The sequence below is a fragment of the Polyodon spathula genome, chromosome 22 (assembly GCF_017654505.1).
Source record: "Polyodon spathula isolate WHYD16114869_AA chromosome 22, ASM1765450v1, whole genome shotgun sequence".
Taxonomy (NCBI): domain Eukaryota; kingdom Metazoa; phylum Chordata; class Actinopteri; order Acipenseriformes; family Polyodontidae; genus Polyodon; species Polyodon spathula.
The window spans coordinates 8,706,081-8,721,784 of record NC_054555.1 but is presented as its reverse complement, the minus strand read 5'-3'; positions in this window follow the sequence as shown (position 1 = coordinate 8,721,784).

The window sequence follows — 15,704 nt, the reverse complement described above, 5'->3', positions numbered from 1 at the left end:
AAATATATTCCTAAAGAATATTAGTTCTATAACTTTATACATTGTGTGGATGGTGACTATTTTTGTATTTCACCCATAACTATACAGCCCTCAATGGTAGAATATAATACTAAAATAAACAAATAGCATTCCCGCTTATATTGTATTAGAGATGTCTTCTGTGATGCAATCATCATGCTGGAAGGCAATAACAAAATAATTTCAACTAATTTCATGAAATATGGACATTTTCAAACTCAGAGACATCACACATTTAAAAAATATATAGTCATTGTCCCCGCAAACTGGAAACTTTAATTGGCTCGTGTGGCAAAGTGGTTGGTAAGGGGAACAGGTGTAGCGGTGATGCGATGCAGGAGTGATGAACAGACAACAGTGATTCAGTGAACAAGTGTTTATTTGTGCTGTTTCCAGGTCTGGCGACCGTCAAATAATAAATCCCCGGCCGTACACAACAATGTGTAAAGCGCGGGGATGGCGAACACAGTACAGTCTCACACACAAACAAAGGCACGGTCACCAGTCCTGGGTGATATTCAAACGTGCAGGTGCTCTGTGCAGTGGTGCTCCGGATAGTGCTTTACGTGGCGACAGCTCCGGAGGTGTGCGTTAACTGTCTAGTGGTGCGAAAAAGACAATTATAAACAAACAAAGACAACACACAACACGCAATACACTCTGAGAGCTCCTCTCTCAGTCCTTCTCTCCTCACGTTACCCAAACGAAGGAAAAGATCAGCGTTACCCTGGCCCCTATATGTAATCCCGCATGATATCTAGGTAAACGGTTGCAGCTGCCTTATTACTTGCAGCTGTCTCTCGTTTACCTTTCAAATCAATACGGTCTTACAACAGAGTCGCGCTTTTTTCCAGGCTGACCCACTTCCCTGACCCGGAAACGAACTGTCAGGCCAGCTTCCAGATACTTCTCCTCTCGTTCTTTAGTGCCCTCACAGGTCGGGAGGAAGATTCATCACCAGAACTCATGTTTCCGTCACAGCTCGTTACAACACCAGGGCTCTTCAACTATTGACAAATGATCCTCAAATCTCACACGGCTGCCAAAATAGGACAAGTACTTAAAGGGGATGCTTGAGGGAAGAAAGTGACAATAAACCTTTGACTATGAAAAACATCTTTCTAAGGCAACTCATCAAAAGCATTTTACACAATGAATATTTAAACCCTGACATGTATAAAGCTATGACCACTGTATTTCAAGAGTTGCACCAAGGGGAATGTCACGCAAAGTAAAATTGACAGGAAATAATTAATGCCTTGAACCACATTCCAGATTCACTGACTTTTAAACCTCCATTCAAAGAGAGTATGGTAAATAATTGCTTAATTAAATTACTGGTACTTATATATATGTTGGAGCTGAGAAACAGTCTACATGTTTTTAAGAAAACTATCTCTAAAATCATCAGCTTCGTTCATAATGTTTTGGAGAAAATTACTGCTATACTGTATACAATATTAAAACAAACAAAGGCACAAATGATGACTATCATAATTTGATAGCCCAGTATAGGACACTGGTAAATGCCCCAAAAAAACACTGTTGTAGGTAGGGAGCATGCATTCTTCTTCACATGGTTAGTTGATAACACAAAGTAATACCAACAGAACTCTCAAGCAGGTCAGTTCCCTCCAATACAAGCCCATAGCAAGGCAGCCGATCACAAGACATTCCCTATGGCAATCTGCTTTGGTAGCTTGTAAAAATCATACAATTATTTATTTATTTATTTATTTATTTTTTTGCCCAATTACAATAAAATGTCAGTGAGCAGCAACATAATGTTGGCAGAAACTTTGCAGTAAGGTAGGCCAGAGTTCATACAGCTTTCCTTTGTTTTCTCCTAAAACCTTTAATCAGTGACAGAACTATTCCAGTAAGGATGTTGTAGTGGAATTCATTCTAATCAGTGGTGTTGCTAGGATGTAAGTACTGTATGTTTTGTGGGTTCATGTTCAACAAAATGTAAACTGGGATTCAAAACCCTAATTTTAATGATCCCACTAAACTGCACTCCATACTACTCTTTTTACAATACTGTGTAATTTGATAGGTTTCAGAGTTATCTTTCTGTACCCCAATGCACACGTTGCAGTCTACTGGCATGTCTTCCTTTTTTTCATAACCTTCTGTACTGATATTATATAAAAATCAGTTGCTATATAACGTACACCCCTGGACTGTTTTATTTAATAGATTAATGTGTGAATTTCCTTGTCTGAATTTTACTTTTGTTTAATACCTCACATAAACAAAACAAAACAACACTTATCTCCCTTCAGAGAGCTTACTGCACCTTAATTGTTTTCCCTATCTCACCCACTGGGTAGCTAAGCTACTTACCAGTTTTTAAACTCTTTTCTTAATACTCTCTTTATATTTTTTCAACTCGCCTTCACCCTCCAAGTCTAGTCGTCAACACCATGAGCCTCCCCTAGATCGACCCCAAACAAAGGAAACAATTTCCTTTTATTGTTAACTAGCACAACTACTTACAAAACGAAGACCAGTTAATCACCTGCAGCTGTGCTGGTTTACCTTAATTAAAATCCTTAGCATTTTGGCACTTGTATTTTCTTTGGCAGCCGCCATTTTTGTAGGTCCTATTAACTACAACTCCCGCATTGTCTCGTGGGAGATGCAGTCTTTTGTATGCTTAATCCGACACTATCCAATGCCCCGGTCTTGTATACCATAGTATACAACCAGCCCACATCTATGGTTAGTGAATACAGGTGAGTGCAGTGCAGAGCAGATTAATCACAGAGACAACTGTTTTCCGGCTCAAGGGTGTTTTATTTAATGAATGATAATGTCCAGAGTCCTAAGGCAAATAATAAATGCTGGAGTGACACAACGGCATGTGTCACCCGTAACTGTAATCACCGGGTTTGACCCGCAACCAAAACTCCAGTTTTTATACACACCAACACTAAACACGAAACACAAGACAGTGAAGTGATTTATGTGCTAGTGGTGCAGTTCTCTGTGAAATGCAGGGGTGAAAGTGATGTCTGGGTTAATGCTGGCTTGTGCTATAGCTCCAAAATGTGTTACTGATAGTATAGTGAGACAAACAACAGTTACAGCCGTCACCAAAAAACACAAAACAAACAGTCATGGTTTTTAGTACACACAGTATTTCCTTCAAGGTCAAATACAACCATTTGCAAAAGAACAGATTACTTTGTTTCGCCCCTGTTTTATACCCCCCCCCCCCCCCCCCCCCCCCCCCCCCCCCCTATTTGTGCCATTCTGCAAAGCAGTTCCTGTCTAAAATATCAGTGTCGCATCACAGGCTTTGCATTGCCATGATGATTTTCTCTTGCATAAGACACGCCTCTTTCTTCCGTCATAAAGTCTAGCCTAGCAGCACAGCTATCTGTATTGGCTGTAATCTGACACCGACGTTTAGCAAACGCAGCTGCTGTAAACATGCATTCTAGTAATCACAGCAGCCTTTAGGAGTTAGCTGTTTAAGCACGGTATACACTGGAAATATTTAGTATACTTTTATATTGATCACAGAAAAATGCCAAAATAAGTGCACAATTACGCAATGACACTTATTGTTTTCTTATGCATATTACCAATAAATCCGGGTGATTATGAAGCATATTTATGATAAAACTTTCAAAATATAATACATAAAATATAGGAATTGAAGTTTCAGAATAATATATGGTTACAGCATGAAATATTATACTTACTTGTCTATCAGTGGATCTGATCCTTCTGCAAAACCCAATTGCTTAGCAAAATCACAGCTCTCTTTTTCAGACCCAGTACTGTCACCCTGATCTTCAATCAAATAAAAAGCAAATGAGGGCTTGTTTGAAAGCCACAATCTTGCCTTTTACATCAATGCCCCGCACTTGGAGGGATGTATTAAAATGGATGTGCATCTGGGCGGATGTATAGGATTCAGATCCAGTTCGAATACTGGATTCGGTGCATCCCTAATATATATATATATATATATATATATATATATATATATATATATATATATATATATATGTAAGATAGCAGGGAGGGGGTTAAAATTCCTCCCTGCTAAAACCATGTGAAAATGCACTGTGGGTGAATTGGGCTAAGGGTTTTTGTAATTGTTAATTGTTTTTATTGTTTAGTTAATCCCCTGCACCTGGTGGTAATTGCAAATTAAACGTTTAAATAATGTTGTCACACAGCTTTAAAAATCAATTTCTGTGTTGGGTAAAACACACGACCCAGACAACGAATGCCCCGTTGCTTACGCGACTCATCGCTGTTAGAAAGTGAGATATATATATATATATATATATATAGATATATATAATATATATATTAAAATATATATATATATTATAATTACTGACACGACTACGTGGAAAAATAAATGTTATTTGACTACAATACGCACTGCCGTGTAGTGAATTAATGATTATGTAATTCCTGAGCGGAGCACAAACTAAACTTTAATGGAACAGCCCTCAATAACATGTTGGATGGCAAGGTCATTTACCAGCCACAAAACAATTGTACACACAGTACCTCCTTGTAGGACCACACAGGTAAAAGCCCTGACTACAGGGTTTCAAACCCTTTTATGCAGGGGCCTCATTAAATCAATTGGAGTCAGATGTTCCTCTTCTGGATCCTCATTAAATACATCCGAGACCTAGGATGGGTGATGAGACGATACATTAATGTATATATTATATAGTATATACCTTCGTATATTATATATTATATATATATATCCTATCTATATATAATACGTAATGGCAGTGTTACTAAAAGTGGGTCTGGAAGATCAATGGCCCCTTTTTCATTAAATGAAAACAGAGATACTACATGCATTAATATAATTATATGTCATTAGCATTTAGGTAAAACAACAAATAGCATAATAAACATACTTCTTTATGATATTCAAATCTATCCAATATATGTTTTTTTGAACATGTTCAGTTTATCGGGTTGTGTGTTTGAAGGCTTTGTTCCAGCTGTAAGACCTATATCATGTCCCTCTTTCATTCATCAAGCAGGGGTATCATCCAATGTCTAGGGGTCGCTCAACACTAGAATGACCATAGATATACTTATACCTAGAAGCCCCGCAGCAGTCTTTCTGATGGCTGTATTCAAATCACTTTAAATAGTATAACAAAAAGAGAAACAGTCTGATGCAGTACGCCACAAACATCTGAACATTTTTATTATCATTATCATCGGTTTATTATCAGATGTGCAAAAGCAACTGAACAAAGTAGATAAATAAACTTAGAAAAAAATATTTTACAGACGTGCACAGCACAAAAAGTTGTATAAAAAAGTACAATTTGTTTTTCTTTTTTTCCACAACAGGGTATTCCTTTACCTTGAGTCTAAGGCTGTTCACAAGCAACACAGATAATGCGCTTCTCCATGCAGCCTTTATGCACAGGGCACAGCTTTCCGAAGTTTTATTTTTATTGCACTTGCCAACCTGGCATTGGCATCTCTTGCGGCTCTCAGCGGGGTTGCCAGCTTCAGCTGTGGGTACACGCTTGGCAGTCTCCCTCTGTTCCAAATGCTTCTTGCGAAGTTTCTGTGCTAACTGTAAAATGTATTCTCTCCTTGATAAATTCTTCTCCGCGCATTCTTTGTAAAGTACCCAGGAGTTGATGGCTGCTAGGTCCAATACATTATAAAACACCTGTAGTAAAATTCCACAGTCTCTGGCAAGCTGGCAAGCAGTCACCAGGCTTCAAAAGGTTGATTGAAAACAATAGACTGTCAGTCATTCACTCAGACAGAGTAGAGACTAATTTGATTACAGCTAAACACATTGTGGACTGGTAAATACAAATAATACAGTAGAACACTGTTCTGTATAATCAAAATACAATTGTTTTCTGTGTGGCCATCAATGTGTCTTCTGCCAGGGCTTTTAGGTATAATGTAATATATCTCCTTTATTGCTGCACTCCCACATTTCACGCTTTATGAGAATATTTAATACAGAAATGTACATGTACGCATGCAGCCCCAATGTGTTACACGCATGGAGAAAATTACATTTTAAAACTAAAAACCACCAAAATGACCGCCGTGGGGCTTCTAGTGTTAAGGAAGGATACTGTGGTGTGATGTTGATTGAACATCAGCATTGGATTTCCTAACCCCCCAGGATAGAGAACTTGGGAAGCTGTTTTGTTTGCTGTGATATGCTTCTGATATGGAAGATGAGTAATTGATGCCAGATGTAATGTATCTTCTTGCAGTACCGGAAGGCATCTCCCAGCATCTTGCCTTGCTGATTACTTCTTTTAGCAGTGCAGACTTGGTAGAACATTAGCCCCGCTGAGCCCACGTTTAAGATGTAATAATATCAATTTAACAATTTATTTCACATTAGCTTTAGATTTGAGTTGGATATTATTGTTGTTTAGTCTTTCCAGGTTCTGATCCCTCAAACATTGATATTTTCAGTACAAAATAATACCCTTCGAAGATGACAGCAATTCTATCAATCTTTCCTAAGAGCGTGAATTTGAAATAATATCTTGCATATTACATTTTGGAAGACAAGTGGAGTATTTTATTAGAAAACAAAGAATGTAATTTTGACAAACCAGCATTGTAGACAGTTGAAGAGGATTTGCTTGGTATTTTACATTGGATGTATCTGGTAAAAAGCTTCAATTTGTTTCCCAATCCAGACCTTGCTTAGATGGAGTTACTGGTTCTGATTTTCAGGTTTTATTTTTGAGCTGTAGTATTTCTTATTGTGGTAACACATATGAGCAATCAACCACTGTTGTTGATTTGTAAAAAATATAGTAACTCTACAGAGGATTTATACTTCAGTCTTTCACCCCCCAGGAGATGGTCGTGCAACTCAACCAGCTTTGAAAAAAATATTCAACATGAGACAATTGCTCGATTAAAGTGTGAACCAGTCTTAACCCAGCAGTAGGTGTCATTTTGCAAAGTTTGAATAGCCAGAAACTATAAATGATTATGCTTATAACAATTAAATACACCCTCCACATAGCTTAACACATGAACAACAGGATCTATGAATAATAATAATAATAATAATAATTATTATTATTATTATTATATTATTATTATTATTATTATTATGTTATTTAGGTTTAAAATAGGTTTCCAATTGTTTTCAAACATGTAGGCCTGGCTTTGTCTCCTGTTGGAATTTGCAAAGACCTCAAAAGTGGCATGTTTCTATCTCGTAAAACACAATCAACTGTAATTGTTTTTGCAACTGCTATGAAATGTATTGCTGAAAATGGTTAATGTAGGGAGACATTAGCATTCTTGGAAAGGGAGAGGGCGGGAGGTAATATATCTAAAGTTCTTGCAAAAGGGCTTCTACAAGAACATTAAACAACATTTTCTGAAGGCTTCATTACATCAATGGAGGAATAAATTTACACTGTGAGGAAAGGGTAAGGGAAGACAATCTGATCTAAGATTAAACCAAGGTGGCGGAAAAATAAAGGACAAATGAGCACGGTAATAAACTAAAAATGGAAAAAATAAAATTAAAGAAATAATAAAAAAAGAAACATGCTGGGTCATAGCCCTCTATGTGAGTTTATATGTATGTATGTTTTCATATTTATTTATGCAGAATGAATTTGTTTTGCAAGCTTAAAGCGTGTTTATTGGTTTATTGTGTCAATGTGTCTAGAGGAATGTGTCTGTGATAAAGAAGTAAGAGAATACAATCTATGTTTTTCAGCCCTTTGTGTTGCTAAATTAGCCTACTAAATATTGAGTATTATGTGTGTGCAGTTTTAGTGCACATAATGTTTTTTTTTTTTTTTTTTTTTGTGTTCTGTTGCATGTATGGATAGAAGTTTGGTAGTTTGTTTCCCTGGAAGATCTTTGTAATGCTGTGGGTGTGGCTAGATAGCAGCAGAGGGAAGACTCAACATCAGGAAAATGCAGTGAAACAAATGACTTTTATTTACAAAAATACGAGGGCCGAGGTTTCCAAACAAAACACCAATTTTGGATAAACAAAAAAAGAACACAAAATACCCAAACTCTAATCTCGAACATTTACGCCACTCTTCAAACACTTTCCAAACCAAACCACTTCACCCAGACAAAGGATTCCTACTGCCTTTTTATATAATTAATCAATAATTAACAATTCGCCAATAAAGGCTCCAACCACATTCTCAGATGTATTTGGTGGGGAGGAATTTAACCCCCTCCCTGCTGATCCAAAACAAACAATAATATAATCACAAATAATGAAAACCGCAATAATTATAATGAAAATCATAATGAAAACAGTAAAAAATAACACAAATTATAGAGTGCCGGCGGGCACCCCATCACAGGAGGTTTTAACAAAAAAAAAAGCAAACCACTTTTACTATTTTTACAACACTATTTAAATTCTATAAACCTTGTTTTTAAAAGGGTCCCAAATGACAGCAGAGAAAGGCACATAAAAGCAATACTGTATATGGCATAGATGTACAGAGTGACTCAAACAAGTGCAATCCATAAGCTATTTTATATACCTGAAAATATTGTTTTTTTTTAATTTTGTTTATTATAATTTTTTCTTTTATTCTTTGATTTTAATTTTTTAATTTTAATATTATCTATAACTAATTTTTTTTAATTTTTTTTATATTTTTATCCCTATTAAGAGGATGTAACGGCAGAGGTGTGTGTGCATCAGTATTAAAAGGTTTTGTCCACAATAGCAGATGTGATTTAATTAAACCACTACCCTCAGCTTTTAATCAGATTACCAAAAATAAACTGCCCGGGCCTTTTATAGACCACAGCTTTTGTGCTCCAGAGGTTCACTCATTCACCTCACGTCTGGAGAGATCCCACTTCAGTGGTTCAGCACCTTGGACAGCAGCCAGCAAGAACCCTTGCTTTTGGGGTGGAACAGTGACCAAGTGTCATCTATGGTGGCCTGGAACAGATTGTCTAATAGCTGAAATAAGGGATACTAAATAGAGAGCTTGTAGTGGCAATGCTGTATCCTGTCTGAATTTGAAATGAAACCATCCAACCTGAAGCAAGGACCTCTCCATTTCAATTGAAAAATACCCTGAGACAGCCCCTCAGTCACAGAGCAGTTCACAAGTCAGTTTGTTTGTTTCTTCTTAATCTTAATTATGCCAAAAATAGACAAATAATTTTGCACTATAGCGATAGCAGAATTGGTACACATGACAGCAGATTGTACTTACTCTAATTGCACTGTATCACATTTTAAGATATTGCAGACAGATACATAGATAGTGAGGTAGAAATTATGTTCTTGATTAATGAAACGATAGATAAGTCAGAAATATAGCACTCAATGTAAATGGATAACAGATGGAGATAGAAAGGTAGATTGGTTTAGACAGTGATATAGGCCTATTGGTTGAGAGAATGCAAAAACTGAAAACAGAATGTCAGACAAATAGGAAGATATATACATACATCCACCTGCTGGAGAAGATAGAGGATTTGAGATGAGGGGTTGGATATTAAATTAGACAGATGGAGTATTACTTGATTAGATCAAAGTAAAATAACACATTTAAATCATGTACCAAAAAAGAAATGTGAAACATGTTGTGTTGGGCATTTTTCAGTTTCATTGAAATCTTAAACCATATAACTAACTTGACAAAGCACATGAAAGAGATGAGAAATGCTCACATTGTGTACGGCTATTGATGATTCTCTGCTATCCAGTCCTCCAAAATGAACAAATCAAGGCAGCTTGACTAAATAACATCACATTAATAGGAGCATGTGTCCCAAAATAACAATCTGTATCAAATACTTCATTTAGGACATCAGAGTTTGTGTCATACAAATTTATTCAGACAGAGAAATCCAGTCTCTTTAAATTGTCTCTAAAATGATTTGCTATTATTTTGTCCAATGTTACTTGAAATAAAACCAATTTAGGATGGATTATAATCCCTACCAGCACTATCCTATGATAATACTAATACTTCTAATGCCATTGTCTATGACATATAATTCTTTGTTATGGGAGGACAGGAAATGGGTGGGACCAAACTAGAAGTGGGCTAGGTCAACCAGAAGTGAGCATGGTCACATCATATTGCTGATCTATAGCACATATTTTTACATAACTTCCATTTTTTGGTCCTGTTTGCCTTAAACATAATCATGTCTGCTTGTGGTTTTCCCCGCCCAATTCTGATTCTGACCATAGCTACCATTCACATATTTTTGAGGCGTGTCAACTTTTTTTTTTAGTTTTTAGAGGCTTTTCCTTCAATCATGACCTAACTGAGGATACATAGTGTTCCGAGGTTTTGGTTTTAATCTTTAAAAAAAAAAAATCCAGGAGTTTATTTTACATATATTAAAATAGGGATGAAATTGGTAAAAAAACATTTTCTATGCTCATCCTCTGCCTCATCTGACCCACTTCTGCTATTTTTGCTTAAGGTATACTTCAAAACATTTGTTTTCTTTTGAAGATAAACTGATTTACATTTTCTCCCCATTCCTCATCCACTAAAGTTATTATATTTTCGTGTATTTCCATTTAGTTTTTGATCAAGCTGGTAGTTACTATGCCCAGTAATTGCCACAACAATCAGACTTTGATTGGCCAACATAATAAGGTGATAATGTGTTTCCGAAGTGGCAGAGAACCAGGTTTGATTGTTTGATCCTCTGACGTCTAAACATCTTTTATATCCTAGGATACAATGTAGCGCTGCTTATTACAATGTCAGAGTCAAAATAAAGCAGCATTTTAAAATAAAAATATTGTGTATTTCCTAGAAAATAGTATCAGAAAAATATTGAATAACAGACAAAAATCGGGTATGAATCAGTAAAAACAGGAAAAACCAATATTAGTGTTCCGCATTTCTGGTTTATACTAAGGATACAGTAACATTACTGAAATCACTGCCTAGGTTAAATATATGTTTCCAACTGAAGGTGAGTGGGTGTCCTCTGATTACACGATAAAGCCAGTTGCATCTTTACACCCAGGAGCACAAGAGAAGATGTCGGGATGCTACCAGTTTCTAGAAGACCAGAAACAGCCTTGCTGGTGTCCAAGCTGCCATTTTGATGGCCAGGATGGTCTGATATAGTGTGATGAGGATAAACAGTCCCTGGCGGTTTTGCCTGAGCCAATGCAACACTACTTGTGCGCTCTGTCTATATGACTCACCCTACACATTACACAGTAGGGGCTTTACCAAGTGAACCACTCTGGAACCCCCATAGATATGTTACCTTTTGAGACCATTGCAATCAGCTAACTTGCAATCTGACATCGTGACAACCAGCATTGTGCCAGAGGCAATTAGCATCAATCTTAGAGGATAATGCCCCCCAGCACTGCAGACATTCACTGAGCGGATGAAAGGACAGAATCTGGCAGAGTAATGATGTGAAACATATGTTTAGTTATATAACTGTGAACACTGTATTCATATGCATGAAAAGTAATTAACATCTCTTGACTCTTTAAAATTGTATTTGTTTTTACAGTGGAGCTTAGGGGACAGGCTGCAAATGAAAACTAGAAAATAACTTTAATTAAAGACTGGTTGTTAAAAGGACATATAATTGAAGTCCCCTAGTTGTGGCTTTATGCAACACCTACAGTTTGTTTAAACATTACCCATGTTTATGTAATCAAATTCTAGCTGTTTTGAAATTAGTAAACTTAATTTATAGATTTTAAATGCCCACTGCTCCTAGTGGGCTGCAACATTGTAGGATTTCTCTAAATCTTCCTACAACCACAAATGCCCTTTACTCTACCACTTTCCTTGTATTGACATTAATATAAGTAAGGAGGCAAGTGAAGTCAGCAGAGTTTAAAGGCCACAATATTAAATTCCTATTTAATTAATAAAGAAAATGTCAAAACTACGTAGACCTTCATGCAAGAGGGCAACACAACTTTATAAATCTGGTCCATGAATATCTTATACAAATGTGTGCTCCTTTCCACTGAGGATTTGGTCAGTGCTTTGAGTAAAAACACCCCCACACTTCCTAATGCGGCAGGCCGTGTAGTTTTGGAAGTTTTGGCAAGGTGACATCCAGCAATGAAGATAGCAGGGGGGCCCGGACTGGCTGATATTTTTTTACAGCTGAGAGGAAATATTCATGTCGGCATTCCCCCATGCGGAAAGCTAATAATTACCCCTCACATTCCAAGAATGTGTGCACAAGCTTTTACTTAAAAGGAGTAACAGTGCGAAAATGTCTGTGGATGGCTCTGGGCTTCGGTAACAAGTGGAATGCATTTGCTGGTCTCAACTTTCGTTAGACATTAGTCTGCATTACAAAACTATCACCTAAGAACTCTCCTATGTGACTGTATTACAGTTGCATTGCAATGTAATTGGACATAATTGTATTGTAATCAGTGGCGGCTGGTGGCCAAAAAAAAAAATGGAGAGGCAAAAAAAAAAAAAAAAAAAAGGCAGCTGCAGTAGAATCTTACTATTGTATTCTGACTGACAACACCTTTCATAGCTTCTAAACATTTTAACCCAATTTGGCTGTTAACCCCCAGCAGAGAAAATAAAACAGAAGCCCATAATAGTTTGTTCTAATAAAAGTAAGTGTTTCACACTGCCAACATATCTTTCAAAATGCACTGTATACATGAATATAACATTTAGATTTGAAGACCATGTTGTACGCTTGCAATGCTACAAACAACATTTACCAAACTAAAAACTGAGTGACAATGTACTGTACATTATATATACACAGAAGTATTTGTGTACGTTCCCTGTGTCGGGCTGAATTTTGCATTACTTTTTAAGATATGTGTATACTAATGTATTCATCGCCATGGTTTCAATGAACTTTTGCCGTTATAAATGAAATTCACATCAAAACAGTATAAAAACACCAAAATACAAAACAGATAAGGTGAAAATTAAATGAATACAGTAGTTATTACTTTATGTTCTGCCTCTTTTTCATTGATATTTGCATTAAAATATACACTATATCTAGCCTCAGACAACTCAAGGGTAGAAGCATTTAAAATCATCAAAACGTATACACTGCATGTATGTGTAATACAAGTACAGTATAGTAATACTACTAGTATAAATTGGTATGTCATTATATTTCAATGTAATAATCCCTTGCTATAATGCGGGTCTTGGTGGACACACAATATGAGAGTTATAACCGAAGAGCATTATAAATGTCGGGGGGGTGCGGGGGTGATCCGTGGGACACATAACAGCACATATCTGACTAAAATACAAAATAAAATAACTCCATCTCTATAATGCACATATAGTGAAGCAAAAATGTAACTTTCAGTGAATTAACCATGCATAAAGCACCATGTAATTAAAAAAATAAACAAGTGCGAGAAGGAGAGCGGGTCGGGAGAGTGGAAGCGGGAATGGGCTCACCCCAGGTTCGAATGCCTGAGCCGGGCTGAAGCGAAGCTGAAACCTCTCGTTTCCTGGAGAAAGCAACAACTCCTCTTGCATCAAAAAAAGTAAATACATTAGGAAAAATAACCATGTAATAGGCCTAATATTTATTTAATTATAACATTAATACTGTAATTACTGTATTCTACATGGGTGTACACAATTTATACAATGTGTTTTATGATAATTAAATTAAGATTTTCTTCTATTTGTATAAGGTTTTATCTAAATTCTTGTTTGACTTGTAACCTTCAATTAAAAATCAGCATGTTACTAATTGATAAGTAGAAAGATCAAAATTGGGCCAGGGATAAATGCAAGACCAAGGATTTGAATAAATGAAAAGGTAATTTTGTTTAATAAAACACTGCTATTAAGTTACTGCTAATTAAATCAAAATAAGGATTCATATAATTTAACTGCCATAAATAAAATTCATTTGGATTTAATGGATGTAACTCATTGTAATTAGACAGCTGTTTTGATGTCATGTACGTTGAAACACAGCTGGCTGCAGAAATCTATGAAAAAGTAATTATGATCCCAAGGAACGTGATTTTGCAGGTGGGGTAAAGAAGAGAGCCGTCCCATATGGATGCAATACAATGATGCATTTGTTTGAATGATTATCTCTGAGCTAAATTACAGGAGACAGGGGTTTCTAATACAGCCACATACTGTACAGTGCTCTTCCCTCTGGTCATAACTAGTTTATAAATAGCTAATTATTTATTTTTGTCTTATTTTCCTTAGCAGAAAAACTAAAAGTTTCATACAAAGGATAACATTTAAATAACCCCTGAGTTTGAAAGTGGCTCTGATTTAAGCATACCTATTCCTAGTTAATGCAGAATAACCAAAAGCATTTTTTTTGAAGTGCATACATAACTAGAACTTACCCACTCTGTCTTCATACAAAATAAATAATAAAAAAAACACATATGCTTGCACTATTTAACATTTATTAAATCGATCTATCTTCATGTTTTTTTTCATCTATTTCTGTCAACTGACCCCCTATACTGTGTCGTATATGATTATCTACATGTAAGACTTTATTCTAACTTCAAACACTGAATTTCAAAGCTCCATTACCCCGCCTATATCATATTCCTTATGTTTATCCCTGTTGTATCTATCTATCTATCAAAATTGGTGAATACACTCCGATTGGTAGCACTGAATCGTATATATATATATATATATATATATATATATATATATATATATATATATATATATATATATATATATATATAGTATATATGCTTCTGTGCTAATCTGTCTATTTTATCAATATGCCTATCAGTCTCTCTAAAAACTAATCTAATTGAAATCTCATACTGAATTTCAAAAGCTCTGCCTTCAAGCCTGAGGGAATAAACTGTGAAAATGTTTCTAACCCCAGCAGAGCTGCATTAAGGCTAATGGCCTGTTTAGGTATAATCCAGGAGACTTCTAAAGACTAGCGTTAATGCATTTCTAATTCCCGTTCATCACTAAAGTCTGACGGGTAGCCATAGCTTTGGAAAAAAAAACATGGTTGAAACTTTTCCATGTCCAGCCTTGCTCAGCAGTCTGGTACTGTCTTTCTCTAGCTATATTTGTTAAGATGAAAATCTTCTAGCACTTTGGCTGCTGCGGCTGACAGTGCAGACAGAGTAGATCAGAAAGCTGAATTGAGAAATACCCATTTATAATAGGTGACGGTTTGACTAAAATAAAGAAAGTTATAAATCTATAAGAACACAGTTGATGTTTCAGACTTCTAAAGGAGCTTAGCTGCTATTAAAGTTCTGAGCATGAGAAAAAAAAAGAGAGCAGAACATTCTTATTACTGCCAAATGCTGCCAGCTCATATTTTCCTACCAGCAGGCATGCATTTATGCAAAAATTATCTTTTGTGACAATCCAAGCGGAACAAGTGGGTTGGTATCTAATATTCTGAACGTTTTAAAAATAGTTTCTGCTCTTTATCTCCAGACATCAATGGTTTTCTGATGGTAGAGCCAGTATAAAAAAATATAACACAAATATTACAGCTCAGTGTTTTGCACTGTTTTAAAAATCTATTGCTGATGACCCTATAGTTAGACTACAGTGGTTGGTCCACTATTTACCCTGATTACAGCCTTCACACAGCGTGACATAGACAAGGTAGTATAAAAACTGAAATTGCCCCTTTTCGGTAGATGAATGGGTTGAGTGCTATAAAGACGCATACATATGTCTGCCCAGAAT